General features: G+C 34.0%; 1 pseudogene; it reads left to right on the forward strand.

Annotated features, from left to right (window-relative positions):
* The window catches only part of LOC149549872 (putative UPF0481 protein At3g02645), a 215,499-nt pseudogene extending 190,983 nt beyond the window's left edge, over nucleotides 1-24,516 (forward strand).
* The last annotated feature ends 288 nt before the right edge of the window (nucleotides 24,517-24,804 follow it).

Genomic DNA, 24,804 nt, shown 5'->3' on the forward strand with positions numbered 1-24,804 from the left:
AACAAGGCTCTTTTGACTCTATTTCTATGAATAAAGACTTCAATGTGCAATAAAGAATTTTATGAATGAATGACAGACATGTCATCTTGGGCTAAAAATGATACACAATGGGGGGAGACAAGGTTACATTCCATGTTTTGGAGTCTATTAACATCTAGGTCATTTGGCACTAAGGATTTAGTAAGGATCTCCTTACATTCAGGCAATATTTTTAGCAGTTTGAATATGGAAATGTGGGTGGAAGTTTTCAATAATTGGTTAACTAGGTTGTATTTGGGTGCAACAAAACTTTTGCTTCCATGATCAAAATCAGTTACAAACCTTGGTAGAATGACTTTAGAGGCTTGACCTTGAGTAACAACATTTGACGATTATATCTTGTGTTTGTATTTAATTATGATGACATTTATGACATCGTGAAATCTAAATATCATATTAATAGTGTTATCATAGTGATGGGCATAATTAACTTTATCATGGTAAGAAGCTTTTGTGTTTTCTTTGGAGGATTCACCCTTCTCATGACTCATGAAGGGGTTTTTGAAGGTAGTGCGATCTTCGTTGTTGTGAAGGTTATTCACTTCAATAGTTCCATTGCTGATCAATTTTTGTATAGCCCCTTTAAGGGAGTAATACTTATTGGTTAAGTGCCCCCCATTTCGGTGGTAGGCACAAAAGTTCTTGTCACTCCACCACTTTGGTTTAACTTATGGTTCATAGGACTTGGTCTTAGGGAGTATAAAGAGTTCATTAGCTAAGAGTGTTTGTAATGTACTCTTGTAAGACACCCCAATAGGTATATCAGAATATTGGTATCCTCTCTAGGGAGGAGCTTGATTATAGGCTGCTTTTTGATTGGACATTGAAGGATTAGTCATCTTGCATTTGTAAAATGGATGAACATTATCTTGTCTGGGTGGGTTTTGTCCAATATTCACATTGGTATTATTGATGATAGGATACTACTGGTTCGGATGACTTTGAGTTTGTGGTTTAACATGATTAGCTTCAACCACCACCTCATTGACTATGTTTTTGTTTTTATTTCTCCACCACAATTTTTTTTATTGGTAGACCAATTAGATGTATTGTAAGTTTGTGAGGATTTGTTTGAGAAACCCTCACCATCTTTTGATAGCTTGATGATAATGTTGTTTATCAGGGTCTCTTCTACTTTGGCTGAATTTTCTAATGTAGTTTTAATGTCCTTAGGTCCTTGAATTTGCATCCAAGTAATATATTGGTTTCAAAAGACTATTGATGAAGATGTTTGTATTATCCTTGTCTAGGACGACTCTATGGTACCTAGCAAAATTATGTCTCCGCCTTTGCAAGAAGACTTTGAATGACTCTCTAGGGAGTTTTTTGGTATTGCACAGATCAATCATGGTAACTTCCCTTTTGATATTATATTAATATTGTGTTATGAAGACTGAGGTTAGTTGATCAAAGGACTTAATGTTGGAGGTTATCTTGGAGAACCACTACATGGCTTGCCCTCCTAGGCTTCTAGGAAACAACCACATTAGGTAAGTTTTGTCATGAACGAATTCCATACTTAGAGTATAGAATTGTCTAAGGTGATCTTTAGGATCGGATGTACCAAAATACTTATCATATTTTAATAGTTGCATGTTGTATGGGAAAAGTGTGAAGGTGGTACTTTTCTTGAATGGGAGAGGACACACCTTCTTGAGGCTGAATTCTGTAGGTTGGATCTTCCCTCTTTTCATCCTTTCCATTTCTAGTTGTAAGTCTTGTAATTTTTGTGTAACAACATCCAATGGTGATTCTTCTTCATTTCGATGGAAGTTTCAAAAAATTTTGTGCTAATGATAGTAAGTATCATTCTTTGTGTCATTCAAGTATCTTGTCCATGATATCAACAAGCTCAAGATTTTTCTGAAAATCTTCAATTTTGGTTTCAATACTCTTCTCATCCCACATGTTGGATGAACCCATTTTCAAAAATGGTTATGAGTTCTAGTTGAACAAGGGTGATTCATGGGTAGTTGTATTTGGTGAATAGTTGGTAGGTGTAAAAAGCTCACTAAGGTTCAAAGATTGTGTGTATTTAATGGTTTTCTTGGCTATTTGTGCACTTACCCTCATAGGTGATTGTTTTGGTTTTGCAACTACACTAGTTTTATGTAGTGGCAAGAGATGAAGATGGGATTCCTTTAGTTCTTTTTCATTTTGACAATATGAGGGCTTCTTTTAGAACATAGTTGGTTAAGAAACACATTATGTTTGAAAAGGATGTTTGACAATGTCGATAACAATAAAATTCAATCTCGTGAAGTTAGGTAGGGAATAGATGTGTGTTTCCAATTCATTTTTGACTTGATATGTAGCACTAAAGTAACAAGAATCTCTATTGGAGTTAGAACATTACTTGTTTTAAGAAAATGGTGACAGTCAATTTCAGCGTCTCTCAATTTTTGCCAAATGTTGACAAGGAAAAAGGTATCAAAATCTATTGTTTTTTTGTGAAAATTGTACATAGGTAGCCTTTGTTTTAGGATTTTCCTCAAATACACTATAGAAAGTCTTGAATTGGCTATTCCAATGATTATATGTACTATTTCATAGTTCACTAGATGTTGTTTTGCATGGCATAAGTGTTATTTAATTATTCAAATGCATTGTTGTTTCAGTCATATGCATGGTTTTAGGATGCAGATGCATTACATAAATGGTCACATGCATTGTTTAAGGACTGGATGCATTTATTTAGGTTATTCAATAATTTTTGAGATCTATCTTGTATTGGTTTACAATTGCATTACATCTTCTTGGTAGGATTGTGATTATTGCATATTTAAAGTAGACATATCCAAACACAATTAAGTAGAAATAAAAAAGAAATAAACCCACACACACCTAGAAAATGAAAGAAATGGCTTCGCTACAAGGTTGTCAAAAGCTAGTGACTACCAAGTTTTAGTGTTTGACCAACGATGTTCAAATTTACCGCTCTATGATAGATAGCTTCCCACCAATGCCAGGGAGGTTTCGCACAATCTCTTGGGAGACTACTAGAGGAAGGCTATATTTCAAACACATTTTGCTTGCATTCAATTAAGAATGCAAGATTTGGAAGACATTCCCTCTCATTGGCTCTACTAAGTAAAATCTCAGGAGGTGGCCCTTCTACGGCTGAATAAGTAAAAAGAAGGAAAGGTAGAAATTGAAAGAAGGTTTGGGATTTTGATCACTCAAAGAGACTAAGAGCATATCCCTACTACTTCGTTCTCCCAAACATGATAAACAAGGATTGTTCAATTTTGAGCCCTTAACTATAGAAGACAAAGAGGCTCCTAAGTAAGCTACATATTTGTTCTTTCCCTATTTGATTGTTACTAAAGTTTACAGTAGGTTTGGCATTCTTATCAACTCTTGTGAGTTGAGAGCATGGGCCTACTTCCAATCAGATTAGCAAGATCAAACCTCCTACTTAAACTAGATTATGGATTTAGAAATGCTACAATCTAATTGATGAGGGTCTAGGTCTACTTACCTAATTCGACACTAGTAAAGGCTAGGCGCATTTTTGAGGGACTTCATTCCTACCTTTTGATTTTAGTAGCTTGAGAGTTCTTGTCAGTCTAGGAGGGATCTGTAAACAATCGTCAATTAGATTTGCAAGTTAGATGTGATGATTGATAACATAGATCAGATGTCATGGGTATGTGCAGGATCATGGTGTGCCAAAAAGTCATGATGTGAAAAATATGTAGTTTTGAAATGTCTAAAAGAATTTCAAAATGCACTTTGACTTTTTTCCCACCCATCATAATTCCAAACCAAAAAAGTAATACCTTTCCTGATTGGGTATCCGATTTGAGAATGAATATCCGATTTGAGAATGGGTATCCGATTTGAGAACATGTATTTGATTTGACAACATGTACCCAATCTATGTTCCCAAATCATGGCACTAAATTCAAGTTTAAAGGGAGTCGGGACCAATTATTTAGATAAGTATTCATTTTTATTTGCTAGACTCAAAGGGGGGACCAATTTTTAAGTTATATCAAGTTCTATTATAATATAGTTATAGCATAATTGTGGTGAGGGTGGGGAGGAGGGGGGGGGGGATAATTATTATATATAGTTACTAAAATTTATTATATAGTATTAAATTATTATTAATATTTATTATATAATTATTTTATATATAGTTATTACTTATTATATATTATTATATAATTATATATATATATATATATATATATATATATATATATATATTAGTAACCTAAGTTAATAAACTATATGATGATGTATGTTCCTAGGGGTCCACCTAGGGACATACATGTGTTCCAATGAGTCCAAATGGGTCATGGGATAACCTATGTCCCCTTTTGACCCATTCTATGACGACATATCTTCCTAAGGGTCAAAGGGTGCTTAGGGACATACGTATTGTGTTTCAATGGGTAGAAAGGGGTTATAGAGAGTCTTATGACCCCTTTTAACCTATTACATGATAACATATGTTCCAATGGGTCAAAAGGGGTCATAGGATACCCGATGACCCTTTCGACCCATTACATGACAACATACATTCCTAACATATGTTGTCATGAAATGGGCCGAAAGGGGTCATAGGGTCTCTAATGACCCCTTTTGACACATTGGAACACAACATGTATGGCCCTAGTGTCTTAAGATCCCTAGGAACATATGTTAACATGTAATGGGTTGAAATTCGATCCATTGGAGCACAAAAGACATGATGATAAGGGTCCCAGGACCCCTAGGAATATATGTTCCTGTGTAATGTTTCAAAAGGGGTCATAGAATACCGTATGACCACTTTCTACCCATTGGAATATAAGAGGTATGTCCCTAGGGGTCATAATATGCCCTATGACCCATTTCTATCCATTGGAACACAACATATATGTCCATAGGGGACCTAGGATCCCTAGGAACATAAGTTGTCATGTGTTTGATTGAAATGTGTCATAGGTTTTCCTATGACCCCTTTCAACCCATTTAAACACAACATGTTTGTCCTTAAGGGTCCTAAGACCCACAAGAACATATTTTATCATGTAATGGTTTGAAAGGGGTCATAGGATATCCTTTAACCTCATTCGACCCATTGGAACACAACATCTATGTCCCTAGGGGTTCTACAAACCCTATGAATGCATTTTATCATGTAATAGTTTGAAATGTGTCATGGCATGCCCTATGACCACTTTTAACCCATTACAATAGATCATCTATGTCCCTAGGGGTCCTAGGTCCCCTAGGAACATACATCATGTGTTTGAATGGGCCGAAAGGGGTTGTAGGGTTTTCTATGACCCTTTTTGACCTATTAAACAATAACATATGTTCATAGGGGTCCCAAAACCCCTAGAAAAATATAGCATGTGTTCAAATGAGTTAAAAGGGGTCATAGATTACCCCATGACCCCTTTCAATACATTATATCATAATACATGTTCTTAGGGGTCCTAGGACATCTAGGGACATAAATTATGTGTTTAAATTGGTTAAAAGGGACCATAGGGTAACCTATGACCTATTTTGACCCATTACATGATAATATATGTTCCTAAGGGTCCTAGGACCACTAGGAACATATATCATGTATTTGAATGAGTCAAAAGGTTTCATAGACTACCCTATCACCCTTTTTGACATATTTCATGACACCATATGTCTTTTAGGATTCTAGGACCCCTAGGGGCCTATTTTATTTGTTTGAATGTGTCGAAAGGGATCATAGGATAATCTATGACCCCTTTCAACTCATTTCATGGCAATATATGTCCTTAGGGAGGCTAGGAATCTCAATGACATATTCCATTTGTTTGAATGCATTGAGAGAGATCATTGGATAACATATAACCGCTTTTGTTGCATTTCATTCTAAAATATGTCCCTAGAGGTCCTAGGTCCCCTAAGGACCTATTAAATTTGTTCAAATGGATCGAAAGGGATCATAGGATAACCTATGGTTGCTTTTGACATATTTCATGATAACATATGTTCTTATGGGACCTGGGACCACTAGGGACTTAATTCATTTGTTTGAATGCATCAAACGAAGTCATAAGATAACCTATAACCCCTTTCGACACATTTCATGAAAACATATGTCTCTCGGGGTCCTAGGACTGCTAGGGGCCAATTTTATTTCTCCAAATGGGTCAAAAAGGGTCATAGGTTAACCTATGACACTTTTCGACACATTTCATGACAACATATGTCCATAGGGGTCATAGGCCCCCTAGGGACCTATTTGATTTATTTGAATGGGTTGAAATGGGTCATAAGAACGTATTTCATGACAACATATGTCCCTGGGGGTCCTATGATCCTAAAGGACCTAATTAATTTGTTTGAAGGGGTTGAAAGGGGTCATAGGATAACCTATGACCCCTTTCGACACATTTCATTGCAACATATGTCCGTAGGGGTCTAGGACCCCTAGAACATATTTGATTTATTCAAATGGGTCAAAAGAGGTCATAAGGTAACCTATGACCCCTTTTGACATATTTCATGACAAAATATGTCCCTAGAAACCATAGGACCCATAGGGACCTATTTCATTTGGTCTAATGTGTTGAAAGGGGTCATAGGTTAACCTATGACCCCTTTTAATGCATTAGGGTTCCTTGGACCCCTAGGGACCTATTTGGTTTGTTTAAATGGGTCAAAAGGTTTCATAGGATAACCTATGACACCTTTTAACATATTTCATGACAACATATGTCCCTAGGGGTCCTAGGTTCGTTAGGGACCTCTTTGATTTTTTCAAATAGGTCGAAAGGTGTCATAGGATAACCTATGATCCCTTTCAATGCATTTCATGACAACATATGTCCCTAGGGGTCCTAGGTCCCCTAGTAACCTATTTTATTTGTTTTAAAGGGTCAAAAGGGGTCATAGGATAACCTAGGACCCTTTTTGACATATTTCATGACAACATATCTCCCTAAGTATCCTAGGGACCTATTTGATTTGTTCAAATGGGTCGAAAGGGGTCATAGGATAACCTATGATCCCTTTTCATGTATTTCATGATAATATATGTCCTTAGGGGTCCTAGACCCCGTAGGGACCGATTTGATTTGTTTGAATGGGTTGAAAGAGGTAATAGGATAACCTATTACCCATTTTGACAACATATGTCCCTAAGGGTCCTAGAATTTCTAAAGACGTATTTTATTTGTTTGAATGGGTCAAAAGGGGCCATCAGCTAACCCATGACCCATTTCGATACATTTCATGACAACATATGTTCCTAGGGGTCATAGGATCCCTAAGGGTCTTAGTATCCCTAGGGACATATTTGATTTGTTTGAAAGAGTGGAAAGGGGCATAGGATAACCTACAACCCCTTTTGATGCATTTCATGACAACATATGCCCTTGGGGGTCCTTCGACCTTGAGGGACTTGTTTTTTTTGTTTGAATGGGTCGAAAGGGGTCATAGGCTAACTTATGACCCTTTTTGACACATTTTATCACAACATATGTTCCTAGAGATCCTGGAACCCCTAAGGACCTATTTGATTGTTCAAATAGGTCAAAATGGGTTATAAAATAACCTATGACCCCTTTTGACCTATTTCATGACAAAATATGTCCCTATAAGTCTTAGGACCCCTAGAGACCTATTTGAATTTTTTGAATGGGTTAAAAGGGGTCATAGGAAAACCTATGACCCCTTTCGATGCATTTCATCACAACATATGTCCCTAGGGGTCGTAGGACCTTTACAGACCTATTTTGTTTGTTCAGATGGGTCAAAAGGGGTCATAGTTTACCCTATTACCCCTTCAGATGCATTTCATTGGAGCATATATCCCTTGGGGTCCTAGGACCCCTAGGGACCTATTTCATTTGTTCAAATAGGTCGAAAGGGGTCATAGGTTAACCTATGACCCATTTCAATGCATCTCATGACAACGTATGTCCTTAAGGGTTCCAAGACCTGTAGGGATCTATTTGATTTGTTTGAATGGGTTGAAAGGGGTCAAAGCATAATCTATAACCCATTTCATCTCATTTCACCACAACATATGCCCCTAGGGGTCCTTGAACCCTTAAGGACCTATTTGATAGGTCCTTAGGGATCCTAGGAACCCTTGGGACCTCTTTCATTTGTTTGAATGGGTCAAAAGGGGTCATAGGATAACTTATGACCCCTTTCAATATATTTCGTCACAACATATGTTCTTAGGTGTCCTAGGAGCTCAAGGGACCCATTTAATTTGTTCAAATAGTTTTAAAGGGGTCATAGATTAACCTATGACCCCTTTAGATAGATTTCATCACAACATATGTCCCTGGGGGTCCTAGGACCTATTTCATTTGTTCAAATGTGTCGAAAGGGGTCATAGGTTAACCTATGACCCCTTTTGATGTATTTCATAATAACATATGTCCATGGGGGTCTAAGGACCCCTAGGGACCTATTTGATTTGTTCAAGTGGGTTTTTTGACATATTTCATGATAACATATGTCTTTAGGTGTCCTAGGACCTCTAGGAACCTATTTGATTTGTTTGAATAGATAGAAAGGTGTCATAAGGTAACCTTTGACCCCTTTTGATGCATTTCATGACAACATATGTGTCTAGGGGTCCTAAGACCCCAAGGACTATTTGATTTGTTTGAATGGGTTGAAAGGGGTTATAGTATAACCTATGACTCCTTTTGATGCATTTCATCACAACATATGTCCCTACAGGTCCTTGAAACCTTAGGAACCTATTTGATAGGTCCCTAGGGGTCCTAGTACCCGTTGGGACCTATTTTACTTGTTTGAATGGGTGGAAAGGGGTCATAGGATGACCTATGATCCCTTTTGATGTATTTCATCAAAACATCTATCCCAAGGTGTCCTAGGAGCTCTAGGGAGCTATTTCATTTGTTCAAATAGTTTGAAAGGGGTCATAGTTTAACCTATGACCCCTTTAGATGGATTTCATCACAACATATGTCCTTGGGGATCTTAGGACCCCTAGGGACCTATTTCATTTGTTTGAATGTGTCGAAAGGGGTCATAGGTTAACCTATGACCCCTTTTGATGCATTTCATAATAACATATGTACCTGGGGGTTCGAGGATCCCTAGGGACCTATTTGATTTGTTCGAGTGGGTTTTTTTACATATTTCATGATAATATATGTCCCTAGGTGTCTTAGGACCTCTAGGGACCTATTTGATTTGTTTGAATGGATCAAAAGGTTTCATAGGTTAACCTATGACGCCTTTCGATGCATTTCATGACAACATGTCTCTAGGGCCCCTAGGACCCCTAGGGACCTATTTGATTTGTTTGAATGGGTCGAAAGGGATCGTACAATAACCTATGACACCTTTTGATGTATTTCATGACAACATATGTCCCTAGGGGTCCTAGGACCCCTAGGGACCTATTTCATTTTTTTGAATGGTCAAAACAGATCATAGCTTAACCTATGACCCCTTTCAATGCATTTTATGATAATATATATTTGTGGGAGTCCTAGGACCTCTAGGGGCCTATTTTGTTTATTTGAATGGGTCAAAAAGTGTCATAGGTTAACCTATGACCCCTTTCAACATATTTAATGATAACAAATGTCCCTAGGGGTCTTAGTACCCCAATGGACCTATTTGATTAGTTTGAATTGGTCAAAAGGAGCCATAGGTTAACCTAGGACCCCTTTCAATCTTTTATATGACAAAATATGTTCATAGGTGTACTAGGACCCCTAGGGACATACATCATGTGTTTGAATGGATTCAAAGGGGTTGTAAGGTACCCTATGATCCCTTTCGATCCATTATATAACAACGTATGTTCCTATATGTGCTAAACCTTTAAGGACATAAATCATGTGTTTGAATGGATAAAAATGGGTCATAGGGTGCATTGTGACCTCTTTCAACCCATTATATGAGAACATATTCTCTATGGGATCCTAGGACCCCTAAGGAGATACATCATGTCTTTGAATGGGTTTAATGTGGTCATAGGGTGCTATATGACCCCTTTTGACCCATTAAATGATATCATACATTCTAAGGGCTCTTAGAACACCTAACATATATAATGTGTTTAAATGAGTTGAAAGGTGTCATAGAATACCCTATGTCCCATTTTGATGCATTATATGTCAACATATATTCCTAGGGGTACTAGGACCCCTAGTGACATATAAAATGTGTCTGAATTGATCTAGTATCCTATGACACCTTTTGATACATTAAATGAGTCAAAAGGTTAATAGAGAATCGTATGACACCTAAGCACACTTAATGTCATTGAATGGGTCAAAAGGGATCGTAGGGTATTCTAAGGCCTATTTTTAGCCATTAGATCACATCATTTATGTGGTTACAGGTCCTAAGATCCATAAGAACATATATTGTGATTGAATTGGTCAAAGAGTGTCAAAGGGTACCCTATGACCCCTTTTGACCTTTAGAGCCATTATATGTATGGTTAAGGGCCCTAAAGCCTTTTAAAATCATATTAAGGATCCTAAAAAGGGGTATCCAATTTGAGAATGGGTATCTGATTTGAGAACAGGTACCCAATATTATTGAATACTTGAATCGGCTTGGTTTTGATTTGGATGCTAACCCTCCATGGTCAACACCAAAAATGTATTTTTGGCCCACTGTTGTGTGTTTTTGACTTCAACAATGTAGCTAACAACCTTTCTTTCATCCAAATTTGATGAAATGAAAATGGTTTCTTGAGAATGTTCTCATCTTTCCATTAATATAATGTCTACCAAAGTATGAGTTTAGTAAGTAATTATTACTTATTTTCTAATGAAGTTAGCTACAAAATGTTGATTGACATATTGATTGGAAAAAAGCTATAACTTTCAAACCGTATAAGATTTTTGAAATCCAAAAGATGCATCATGTTCTATGCTTCAACTACTATAAGGAAAAATAAATCTAATTTTAATTTTTCTTGAATTAGTTAAGGTGGTCAGACATGGGAGTTTTTCAATTCTAAGAATAGTATAGTAAAAAAATCATAATTAATTAGTTATTTGGAATAAAAATACCCAAAAATATGCATCACATCTAGGCATGAATCTACTTTTTATATCTATAATTATATCAAAAGATATTATCATTTGATTTTGATTAAGGTGGTTAGACATACACCTACTTTTTATTTTTGCCCTAAAAATTTTGTAGTATTGCATTAAAATCCAAAATTTTGACCAATCAAATAATTTTTTCTCTAGATAAGACCTAGTAGTTTGGAAACTATATTCAATTTCCTATAGATTCTTTTCTTACACATTTTTGATATAAAGTCTAGAACTACTTTAAAATTACATGTCAAGTTGACATAACCCTGCTTTGTTGCTTTTTCATTTCCACGTAAGCCCATAGTTCTGTTGACCATGATCCTACACATACCCTTCTATAAAAAACAACATATGCATTACAAAAAAGTGCAAATGCACTACAAGATTAGTCAAATGTGCTATTTAAGAATGCAAATGCACTACAGAATCTAGCAAATGCACTAAATAATATATCAAATGTGCAACTAAAAACTTCATATGCATTACAAAACACTTCAAATTCACTAAAAGACTGTGCAGAAGCATTAAAACAATGTTTAAAAGTGCTGCAGGATCAGGAAAATCATAGATCTGGTCTTCATGAGCTAAGGAATGTCTTTAAAAGTTTTTTTTCCTACTATGAAGCTTCCCAAATGTTGTAAAACTTCCAACCAGCTAGATCTACACAAGAAACCAAAGAAAAATGCAGATCTATAATAAAAATGGAAGATTATCAAGAAAACTTAAAGAACAATGAGGCTTTAAGATGAAGCCTCATAGTGGGCACCTATTTGTTCACAATGGATTTTTTTATTCATGAGACATTAGAGAAGAGTGCAAATAAAATGTCAATGAACTAATTTAGACCCAAGAAATCATTGTCAAGTAGAAACTCTACGAACATCCCATGTTTCCCTAACTACAACCACTAAGATTTCTCTTAGACCAACATCTTAGTGATAGTTCTAGAATGGGAGAATGTTATGAATGTAGATCTACAAATGTATATGCAAGATCTATGTGAGAATCTAGATTATTTGAGTATAATAACCCTAGAATGCTATTATATATGCATGCAATAGGCTAAGCAAGTGCTAAATGATATCAAATGAACAATATAACAATGCTAAAAAGATACTAGAAAGACATGAATTTGCTATAATAACAATGCTAATATGTTAATATGATAACTCTAAATGTGCCTATAGTGTAGATGCCTAAAACTTGGGTCTATTTGTCCTTTAATTGCTCTCCTATTTATAGGATTTCAGAATGGGTTGGGGTAATGTTTAGGATTTAACTTTTGACTAGAGGGTAATCCTGAAATTATAAATATTCATAAGGCACCAAGAGAAAAAGTCCAACAGACTTATTTTGTGAGCATAAAAAAGGATTTTCCAATTCTTTAAATGTGAAAAGGAGGATATTCACTTTTGTGAGGATAAATGGCTTTATTGATTTAATAAATGTTCCATTTATTTTCAATTTTTATCTTTTACTTTTTCCTTTTTTATTTCATTTTATGATTTTGTGAAGTATTTTTTGACTTAGGTCCTTTTTAATTTGATAGGTGATTTGATTGATTAATGACCTAATGTTACCATTGATTTAAAGTCTATTGTTTTCCTCCAATTTTTTCATTAATTTTGCATTGTTTGATTGAAATTATGTTGTGTTAGGTCTTTGCCTATTTTTGGGTGTCTATAGTAACATTTATGGATAGATTTAAGAATTTGATTCAACATTATATTTGTTATGCATTTTTTGGAAAGTGGCAAGCACAATAGTTTCAAACTTTGAGAGATAATTTCCTGCTTGGAATGATTGTATCAGTCGTTGATTTTGCAGAGAACTATTCCTTTGTTCATCAGAAAGAAATTCAATCAAATTATTTTTTTTCTAAGCAAGTCACTATTATGGTACGTGTTTATTATAGACATGCACACTTAGATTTGGATGGTGTTCAGAGTACACTTGAAGCACTTGTCATTAAAAAGGAATATCACTTTTATATAAGTGGTGATAAAGAACATGACATTCACTATGTAGGACATTGCTTCAGTATGTTTTTTTCTTATTTGAAAGAAATACATAAATCTTGTTAAATATTATATTTGTTATGATGGATGTGCCACATAGTTCAAATCATCTAGACCATTTTATGCATTGTATAGATATCATCGTAATGAGAATATAAAACACATATGGAGTTTCTTATAGAGTGGGCATGGAAAAGGTGAACATGATGGTGTTGGAGCTTGCATGAAATGTGCTCTATGAAAGCATCAAATGAATTATAAGGAGTTCATATAAATAATGCACATGATTTTGTTGAATGGTGTAAGACACATTTTGCATCAAACAAGGTTGGGACATCATCAAGAACAAGTCGGCAGGTACCATATAGAGTCTTTTAGGAGATAATAGGTATGGATGTGTACATTTGTTTAATTGTTATGCAATTAAGTTTTAGAATTTCATTTTTAATTTTTATCTAGATTCATTGAAGTTTAAATTTAATTTGTTCATAATTTTGTAATGAACTTTTAGGCTTTAATAAAAAAAATGCATAGTTGCAAGAGGATAGAAAAGACACACTCCTTACATTCAATCGTGAGTATAGATAATCACAATTGGACATTGAAGACAAGAGAATTCATCAATCAAACACGTGGATATATAGGTGCATGGACTTTGGTACCACTTGATGTTACCAATACATTTGATAAATGTGAAAATTTTGATGATATTCTAGTGATTTCTAATTATTATAATCATATCTTTGGATTGGTCATGATTAGTGATCTGACCACACCCATGTCTACAATAATTTGGAATATCTAAGTAGTTGATGTTGAGCCCTACATAGAACTCAACGTAGGATAATGACCATGCATGGCTAAGAAATGAGGATAAATCATACTAGCAACAACAAGATCTATGCAATGTGTCACTTGATTATCCCTCACCCGAACCTAGGTACCGTCATATGATGGAAACAAATATCATTTGATGACATCTTTTGGGGCCACCCTATTAATGTTATCAAAAGATGCATCTCCAAAAATCTTAGCTCTAAACTCCCTAAATATATCAGCTAATAAATTAGGGGTAAAAGAATGATGTGCTCTTAATCTAGTATTAAGATCTTATAAGCTCCTACATATGGTCGCACAGATGTCTCTATATACACCATCATTGGAAGAGAGTATAGAATACTCTAATCTAATAACCTCCTACTCTACAAATGAAAATAGTGCATCAATATCAATGTGTGGAGGTGTCGTAGTAGGAACCACACCAGGACTTGCATGAGGATTGACACTAGGACCTACACTAGGAGCTGCATTAGGAGCTAGACCAGGAGCCATAGCATGAGCCCCACTACAAGCTCCACCATGAGTAGCACCATGAACTGCACCACAAGCCATAGCCACAATAGGAGCCACACTGGTAGGATTCACGACATGAGCCTCATCACCCTTAGGTTGATGACCAAGCTGATCATGTTAAGTCATATCTACAATGATCCAGCTAATATATCTTATAAATACACATTTACATACATGTAGTCTAATACAAAAATTTATATTTAAAATATACAAATTGTACATCATCTAATCTACACATCAATATGTCATAAATGAGAAAGAAAGCTTGTTAGGGTTAGGGTTTGAGTTTGAGTTTGAGTTACCATTAGATTAGGGTTAGAGTTAGGGTTAGAGTTAGGGTTTGATTTTGAGTTCTAGAGCTAGAGTTAGAGTTAGGGCTAGAGTTAGGGGTGGAATTAGAGATAGGATTATGATTAGGGTTATGATTAGAGTTAGGGTTAGAGTTAGGGTTAGAGATAGAGAGAGAGTTAGGTTTCAAGTTAGAGTTAGGGTTCAAGTTAGAATTAGAGCTAGAGTTAGGGTTAGAGTTAGAGATAGAGTTAGGGTTTGAGTTTGAGTTCTAGAGCTAGAGTTAGAGTTAGGGTTTGGCTTAGAGTTAGGGTCAATCTAATTAGAATTATAGTTCTAGGGTTAACAATAGGCATATAGTTAAAGTTTGGGTTAGCATTATAGTTAGGGTTACAATTATAGTTATATAATTAGGGTTTGAGTTAAAGTTAGAGCTAGTTAGGGTTCAAGCTATCTAGTTAGAGTTAGAGTTATAAAATTAAGATTATAGTAAGGGTTACAAAACAAGGGTTGTATATAGCCTATTAGGGTTAGGGTTATGGGTGGAATTAGAGTTAGGGTTAAGGTTAGGATTAGATTAAGGTTAGATTTAGGGTTTGAGTTTGAGTTCCAGAGCTAGAGTTAGAGTTAGGGATTGGCTTAGGGTTAGGGTTAAGCATTTGAATTATAGTTCTAGGATTAACAATAGTGGTATACTTATAGGTTGGGTTAGCATTACAGCTAGGGTTATAATTAGAGTTATATAACTAGGTTTCAAGTTAGAGTTAGAGCTAGTTAGGGTTCAACTATCTAGTTAGAGTTATAAAATTGAGATTATAGTTAGTGTTATAGAACTAGGGCTATATATAGCCCATTAGGGTTAGGGTTAAGGGTGAAATTAGAGTTGGGATTAGGGTTAGAGATAGAGTTAGGATTGGAGTTCGGGTTAGGGTTGGATTAGGGTTTGAGTTTGAGTTCTAGAGCTAGAGCTAGAGTTAGAGTTAGGGTTTGGCTCAAGTTTACGGTTAAAAATTAGAGTTAGAGTTCTAGGGTTAACAATAAGGGTACCTATAGTTAAACTTTGGGTTAGCATTATAGTTAGGGTTATAGTTAGAGTTACATAATTAGGGTTAGAGTTAGAGTTAGAGCTAGTTAGGGTTCAAGCTACCTAGTTAAAGTTAGAGTTATAAAATTAAGATTAGAGTTAGGGTTACAAAACTAGGGTTATATATAGCCCGTTAGGATAAGGGTTAGGGATAGAATTAAAGTTAGGGTTAGGGTTAGAGATAAAGTTAGGATTAGGATTAGGGTTAGAATTAGATGAGGGTTAGAGTTAGGGTTTGAGTTTGAGTTTTAAAACTAGAGTTAGAGTTAGGGTTTGTCTTAGGATTAGGGTTAAGAATTAGAATTATAGTTCTAGGGTTAACAATAAGGGTATAGTTAAAATTTGGGTTAACATTATAGTTAGGGTTACAATTAGAGTTATATAATTAGGGTTCGAGTTAGATCTACAACTAGTTAGGGTTCAAGCTATCTAGTCAGAGTTAGAGTTATAAAATAAGGATTATAATTAGGGTTACCGAACTAGGGTTATATATAGCCCATTAGGGTCAGGGTTAGGATTAGGATTAGAGTGAGGGTTAGGGTTGGAGATAGATTTAGGATTAGGGTTAGGGTTAGGTTTACATTAGGGTTTGAGTTAGAGTTAGAGTTAGAGTTCTAGAGGTAGAGTTAGAGTGAGGTTTTGGGTTAGGGTTAGGGTTAAGAATTATAATTATAATTCTAGGTTTAACAATACGGGTATAGTTAAATTTTGGGTTAGCACATAGTTAGGGTTACAATTAGAGTTATATAATTAGGGTTTGAGTTAGAGTTAGAGCTAGTTAGGGTTCAAGCTATCTATTTATAGCTAGAGTTATAAAATTAAGATTATAGTTAGGGTTACAAAACTAGGGTTATATATAGCCTGTTAGGGTTAGGGTTAGGGGTGGGATTAGAGTTAGGGTTAGGGTTAGAGATAGAGTTAGGATTAGGATTAGGGCTAGGGTTAGATTAAGGTTTGAGTTTGAGTTAGAGCTAGTTAGAGTTAGAGTTTGGCTTAGGGTTAGGGTTAAGAATTAGAATTAGAGTTCCACAGTTAACAATAGGTGTATAGTTAAAGTTTTGGTTGGAAACTTAGGGTTAATGTTATGTAATTAGAGTTATAATTAGGGTTCAAGTTGGAGTGGGTTTAAGCTAGAGTTAGGGTTAGACCTTTTAACTTATTATTTTGTGTTTTCTAATGTTAAATACTAGTTTTTTCCTAAATTTGTTTCCTAATGTTAAATTAATATTTTTTAATATTCTAGACTAATATTTTTAAAATATTTTCTATTTTTTTTTCTAGTATTTTTTCTAATATTTTTCTAATAACACTAATATTTTTATAATTGTTTTTCATAATTTTTTACTAATATTTTTCTAATATTGGTGATTAATTTTTTTTAATATTTTCTAATATTCTATAATAATGTTTATTCAATTTTCTAATATTCTATAATAATTTTTATTCAATTTTCTAATATTTTCTAATATTTTGTAATGTTTTTCTAGTATTTTGTAATGTTTTTTCTAATATTTTTCTAATAAGACTAATGTTTTGTTCTAAATTTGTTTCGTAATGTCATACTAATATTTTTATAATATTCTAGATTAATGATTTTTAAATATTTTCTAATATTTTTCTAATATTCTAGATTAATGTTTTTAAATATTTTCTAATGTTTTTCTATTTTTTTTAATGTTTTCTAATGTTTTATAATGTATTTTTTAATATCTATCTAATTTAACACTAATTTTTCTCTAAATTTGTTTACTAATGTTAAATTAATATTTTGCAAATATTCAAGACTAATGTTTTTTTAATAATTTTTAATATTTTGTAATGTTTTTCTAATGTTTCTTATAACATTTTTCTAATATTTTCTAATAACACTAATATATAATTAACAAACATTAATAAGCAATAAAAACATTAAATTAACAACAAAATATTCTTTGAAAACATTAAAAACATAAAAGCATTCAAATAATCACATATAAACATACTCGAAATAGCACAATGACCAAAATTTGAAGGAACATGACACAACTTGCTCAGTAGTCAAATACGTCCACATCATAAAAATGAACAGTAAAAATGGAAAATGGGGAATATAAATCATAAATCACCATCAACATACGTTCACACAAACATATATTAAGGTTATGATCATGCCAACACAACCTTTTTTGTTGAGATATGTTCACATGAACATATCTATCATATATGTTCACGCAAACATACTAAATTTGTTCAAGTAAACATAGGGAATTTGATAATTGCATTTTTTGCAATATTTAGCGAATTTCTTCATGCCACAAAAGTGGCACCCACTATTGTGAGATCACCCTTTCCATACAATCTCTTCCTTTAATTAATGTGTTTTTGGTGTTCCTTGATGCTTCAATCAAGTGCCTTCAAGTCATTTGTCACATTGGTGCATACCGTATCAAACAATGATGCATCATGCTTCGCCTGTGCTTGCATTGAAGCTACTTTTGCTAGAGTTGTGAAATCTTCATCAAAGAACTTTACCAACTCCTTGGCCATTACCTAAAAGTTTGGATTGGCTATAGTTGTAGTAACTATCTTATGCTTTTTATCTAAGAATTCAGTCAGTGTCTTCTCTAAAGACTTTATGGATTTGTTCTTTTCAAACAACTTGGTTAGTGAGCTCATTGAACCTTTATGATCATCATCATCATCTAATGGCACTGATATTTCTTCTTTTTTTGCTATGATTGGAGTTAATGTAGGAATAGGTGTGCCCACTTTTAGTTCTACCTTCTTTTCTTCCTCGATTTTCTTCTTCTCTTCTACCAATCTTACCACTTATTTTCTTGCATCTTCTTTAGCTTTCTTTTTCCTCTCCTCTTTCTTTTTCTTATCATCTATTTTTAGCCTCTTTACCTTTGGTAACCTCTGTATTTCTTTCATCTTGTCTTCTTCATCTTCATTAGAGCTAGAGTAAGCTATTATATTGTTGATATTTCCAACAATATTTGTTCCATATCCTACAAAAGGATTCTTCTTTATATCTATAGTTATGTGTGTATTGTCCACTTGCATGGATTTAGTACCCATAACAATATGTGGTGGTGAGGGTAGATGTTTTTTTCTGCTTCTTCTCCCTCATCATTGGATGGTGTGTATGCCTCCACATATGCTCGACTATCAGGCTTTGACTATGCGCTCACTATAGTCATGAATTTGACAATTGTCTCTTTTGTCTCCTTCCTAATATCCTCATAATTGCCTTGCATCAAAAGAATTGTTCTTCTTTTATTCCTCTGCAAGGGCTCAATACCCTTCCAAAAAAAAATTAAGTCATCCTTAGAGTCAACTTCATAGAGTTTATTTATCATAGTGATCCTCAAATTCATATCTTCTTCTAATACTCTCTTCTTCTTGTTAATTAGCCTATTAAATAGGTCTTTAGGTATCTTATTTTGAATGTGAACTCAAACTTATTATTCCTTAAAATCATGTTTCTTACAATGGCATTTTATAGCTATCTTCTATCCAATTACTATATAGATTATAATTCTTATTTAAATATAAAAAATTGTCATCATTAATGACTTTCATGTTTAGGTTCTCTACCTTTTGTTTCCATGTCTTCTTTCCATCTACTATATTGTCTTCCTATGCATCTTGCACTACTGGTCTATCTCTAGCTTCATCCTTAAAACTATCAAATTCATTAACTTGCATTGCTTTTCTTCTCTTTCCTAGTACTCTAGTGTTTTGCTTGACCCTTTTCTTTGGTGAAGGTGCATGTTCTTGCTTCACCTTTACCAATGTCTCTCAGATTTCCTCTTCATTGTAGGTACTTCCATATCTTGTTGCCTCCTTGGCTGATCACTTCTTGTTCTCATAGGTTGCACTTAAACAACTACTACATAAGGTGTAATGGGGGCATGGGCACATGGTTGCACTACTATTACACCTTTTGAAGGTCCTACTACAATAATTGGAGTTGCTACAATCACTTTAGATTGTCTTCTTGCTTTCATTTCCATTGCAATGCCTTTGACCTCATTGAATTCCTCTATGGTCATGCCTGATTCCTTCAGGATGTTATCTATCACCTTTTCCACTTTCTTCTTGTTTTCCTTGCTGTGTAGTTCAGGATGAACTATTCTCATTTTCTCCTCATAGATTCCCCTTCTAGGGCACTCTATGTCCTTCTTAGACTGAAGTATGATCTACACATAGCCTTCTATGAGCTCAATGCTCATCCCAAATCCCATGGGTTCAATGAACTTAACCCTTGGTACCACAGCTTCCATACATGTGTTATCTATCTCCACCATGAAACATATCTCATCCTTATATTTCTCTACCATAGAGGGAGGTATGATATACCTTTATTTAATCTCTGATAAAAAAAATTTCATCGTTTTGTCAATTTCATCATCTCTAACATTATCCAACTTTGATCTGTAGCATTGATTCACCATCTTCATTCCTCACTCATTTCTATCCTAATTCGTTACTCTAGGAAACTTCCTTGTATCATAAAAAAACAAATGAGTTAGTAGGGACTCAAATCTAAAAACTATGCTCTTTTTTTTCTTCAATTTGGCAATGTTGTCCAACAATTGTAGTCTGATAATCTCACATAGATTAACTTTTCTCCCTTGAACTATTATCACATAAGCTACATGTAAAAATCTAGCTGGTATTAAGTTAACCCTTGATCTATGGTTGAACTTTTACCCTAATATCTTGCTTAATAGCTTTACTCCTTTATATTGAATAAAGTCTACCTTCATGTTTCTTCCATCAAACCTAGTATTTGGGTTTGTCTCAACCATCTCTCTTACATTCTTCTCATTTATAGGGTTACATCCCTCATTACTTAATCCTATGACCTTATGAATTAGCTCATTATCAATAACTATCTATGCATCACCTAGCCATAACAAATCATTTTGTACTCTACTCAGAATAATTCAGGTCTAATCATGATTATCAAACTTCATATAAAATATAGACTTCACTAGATTCAACTTGCTTAGGTGCACATAATCAAATTTCAAGGATAGGTCACTATTATACATGGTTCACAAATCTTTATGAATATCTTCATCTCATATACTCTCAATCTTATAGTGGATATAACTTTTGATATCATCAATATGAAGCACATTCTCCAAAACTTGCAAAAATGCACCCAATAGGTCATCCAAAAGCAATAAAAATGAATGGTTCTTGAGTACATATCATGTTCTATCACTTACATCATAGATATTTTGACTAGCCATTGCAATTCTACTATATTCACTGAAAAAGCTTATCTTTAATTTTGTAAAACACCTTAAAATCACATTTACTGCAACTTTATGCTTCATAATCTTCTCTTCTCACTTCAATTCTTCATCGAATCACTCTTCAATTTGTTCAAGACACTTCACATGAAAAAATGGTACACACAATCTTGCTCGTGATCCTTAAATCATTTCAAATCACACTGTGTGTTAAATGTGTATCTACCACAAATTCAAATACTATCTTTATTTACCAATAAACTTTTTTTTTGGATTCCTACTCATTAGGATCATATCTAGACTTGTGCACTTGACCATAGCTTTTTCTTGATGTCCTTAACCTTGTGTTAACTGAGCAAGTTCCAACTTTCTCTCTAACATTAGTTTTGGCCATCTGATGCATCGCCTCTTCTAAAACTGCTTAATTTAGGTAGGATGAGTCACAAACAATCTGTGACTTCAATGTCTTATCTAGTGCATCGAAATATTATTCCTCCAAAACCGTATAAGAGATTTTTGGATCCTTAGCTATCACAAATGCTTCTTTCAATTCATCAACATGTTGCTTAATTGCTTCCTTTTGAATATTGTCACTACCATTATCATTCGTTCTGTCATTTATGTTGTTTTTCCTTCTATTATTAGGATTCTTGTTAAATTTTCTTCTATCCTTTCTATAATATCTCTTAGTGTGTCTAAAGTTATTACATAACTAACATACAGGTGCATTTCTTCTCTAATTAGTTCCATTCTGATTCTCAAGTGCTCTGCAATTCCTTGCAATGTGTCTAGGATTGTTACACTTGTAACACATGAACTGGTTCTTCTCCCCATTATATTTCTCTCCATCATTGTATATGTTCTATGACCTTCCTCTTTCATTACATGCAAGGTTAGTTTTCCTAAACATTATACTATTTGCATTAGTACCATCAAACTTAGGTTTCTTACATTCTACTACTTTATGTCCATAACCATGACAATTATAAGAATAGAAATTGGTAATGCGTTTAAAAGACTTACCTATGAAATCTCTTTTCATGTGTCCAACTTCATGACATATAAAACATCTACCTCTAAACTCACATCTTACTTCCTTGGGTGGTTCATCTTGCTTGGGTTTATCAACTTTCTCTATTTTCTTAGGTTCATCATTTTTTCCTAATAAATCAATTAATTCTACTTCCTTTAATACTTGAATAGATGTGCTTGGTTCAATCTTACTCAAATAAGATTCCTTAAGGGATTCAATAAATGGATTTGGCTCTCTTATGATTTCAAATTTCTTGGTTGATTTCTCTCCAATTAGATATCCAAGTCATGTCTTTTCATAAGAAGGTCTCTAGTGAAATATTTGTTGATCTATCTTCTCACTACTAGAATAAAGTTTCTCTAACTATTTCTTAGCTTGTGTCAATTCTCCTTTCACAATGATATTTTATTTTTCTAATTTTACATGTTCAATCTTGATAGTATCTAATTCATATGTAACTTGACTTAACTAGGATCTAAGGTCTACCTTCTTAGTTTTCAGTTGAGGTTCATTCTTGCCACCATTTTTCCTAAGACTCAACTTAAGTTCATTGATTTTCAGTTCATGTTTCAAAATCTCATTTTCTTTCTAAAGATTTCCTACTTCATCATTGTCACTAGTATGAAAAATTGATTCCTTGCCATATTTCAAATCATCAATCTTGTCTTTTATTTTACCAATGAAAACTTTTGCATCTCCATATCCATCTTTTAGGTTATCTCTTTCTTCTATAAGAAGGTCAATCTACTCAAGGTCTTCTTCATGGTTTTTCTTCAACTATTCCATATCTATAGGTATCTTACTCAAGCTATTAAACTTCCTCTAATTAACTAGAATCTAATACCAATTGTTATCTAAATAGATAATACAGAGAGTGGGGAGTGAATCAATATTCTACAAAGTTTTTTCCACAACTGAATATTGTTAATTACTTTGTAACTTGCATATGAAATTAAACCAACAAAATTGAATAGTAAATATAACCATGGACATAGAGAACTCATAACACCATTATTTGTTAACTAGGGAAACCCTAGCCAAGGGAAAACCTAGGTGGGGATGATACCCACTAGATGATTCATTAAACAATAGGATCCTATTAAGGATATTGACCATGTTAGGGGTCTATGAAGTACATATAGTGTCTCAAGTCCTTGTTAGAAGCCTTAACCCTTAGGAGTTGGTGGATCAAATACAATGTATGCAAGAAGAGCCCACTTCCCTAACATGCAAGTATACAATTCAATTCTTCACAAGAATAGATGTACATATAATACTTTTTGTCTATTGTATTTCCCACTTATTTCAATCATACATCAAATATATTACTCCTAGTAGGAAATGACATCATTTTATTTTGATAGAAATTATGAAAGATATGCTCAAGATGGAAAATCAGCTACCTATATGGGTATTGAAGGAAATCGGACATGATATTGTGCCATCAAATGATGATTTTTTCGAGTCAGCATCAAAGATTATGTTTAGGTTGAGTCTATACTAAAAAAATTATCACCCATCAAAGTGGTAAAATGAAGGGATCAGATTTATAACGGAGATTCTCATATCTTGCAGTTGCTTCATGACTACATTATTGTTAAGCCACTCATCCCCTGCCCCAATAAATAGCTAGGTAGACATTGGATGACCATCACAACATTTTTGAAAATGGTTAGAAAAGTTATTATTTACATGCTTCTATCCTCATGTTTATGAAATCCTGAAAAATGTCTGATGTGGCTATTTACACTATTATATGCCATAGTCCTATTATTTATGTTCTTAGTCTGTTATGTTTTTCATTTGGCACTGTATTAGAATCTACATATCCCCTTCTGAGAAGGAGATAGGGAAACATGTTCCAACTATATAGAAGCTAAAAACAATGGGATTTAGATTCAAGAAATTATATGGTGATAAATTAGGAATTAGTCACATTAAGTTTGAAAAGAGTGATTCCATACTATATTTATGAAAGTTCAAAGTAGCTAAGAGATCATAAGTTATACTCAGAAACCTGGTTTCTTTGGAAATCTACTCTCAAGATGAAGAAAAACCCATTACAAGATACACCATTCTAATGAATGATTTGATTAACACTAGTGGGGATGTGGGTATTTTGAGATGAGAGGAAATCATCACCAGCAAGCTTTAGAGTGGCGATGAGATTGCACAGCTTTGGAATTCTATGATAACATCCAAAAAAATGCTTAGGTATGATCCTATTGATGAGGTTGTTGAATCCATAAATGCTTACCACAAAAAGTGGTGGAAAGTTCTGTGGGCTCAATTTATCATGGTTCATTGTTCAAAGCCATGGTTGTTTCTATCCCTTATGGGAGGACTTGCTCTTTTAGGGCTAATAGGTGTTCAAGTATTTTTCCTCTTTGAATCATGCCAAGTGAAATAAACATTTTGTCTTCTATTCTATTAGGTTTGGTCATCCTTACACATCACAAATTTGTTGGAATGTGTAATTTCCCCCTCAATTGAAATGTAAAAGCATAATAGAGAATTCTAGAAATTCTTGGATTGATGAATAGGGTTAGGTAACATTCTAGATGTCATTAATGTTTAGATAGTTCTAGAAAAGTCTATTTGTCCTATGTTAGCTAATTTAGATGTTTTCTAAAAAAATTAAAGACCTCTATAAATAGAGGCATCTTATAATGTAATTGATATGGAAAAAATGGTTAAT

This window comes from Cupressus sempervirens, chromosome 7 (assembly GCF_028749045.1).
Source record: "Cupressus sempervirens isolate cs-2001-9-10 chromosome 7, ASM2874904v1, whole genome shotgun sequence".
NCBI lineage: Eukaryota > Viridiplantae > Streptophyta > Pinopsida > Cupressales > Cupressaceae > Cupressus > Cupressus sempervirens.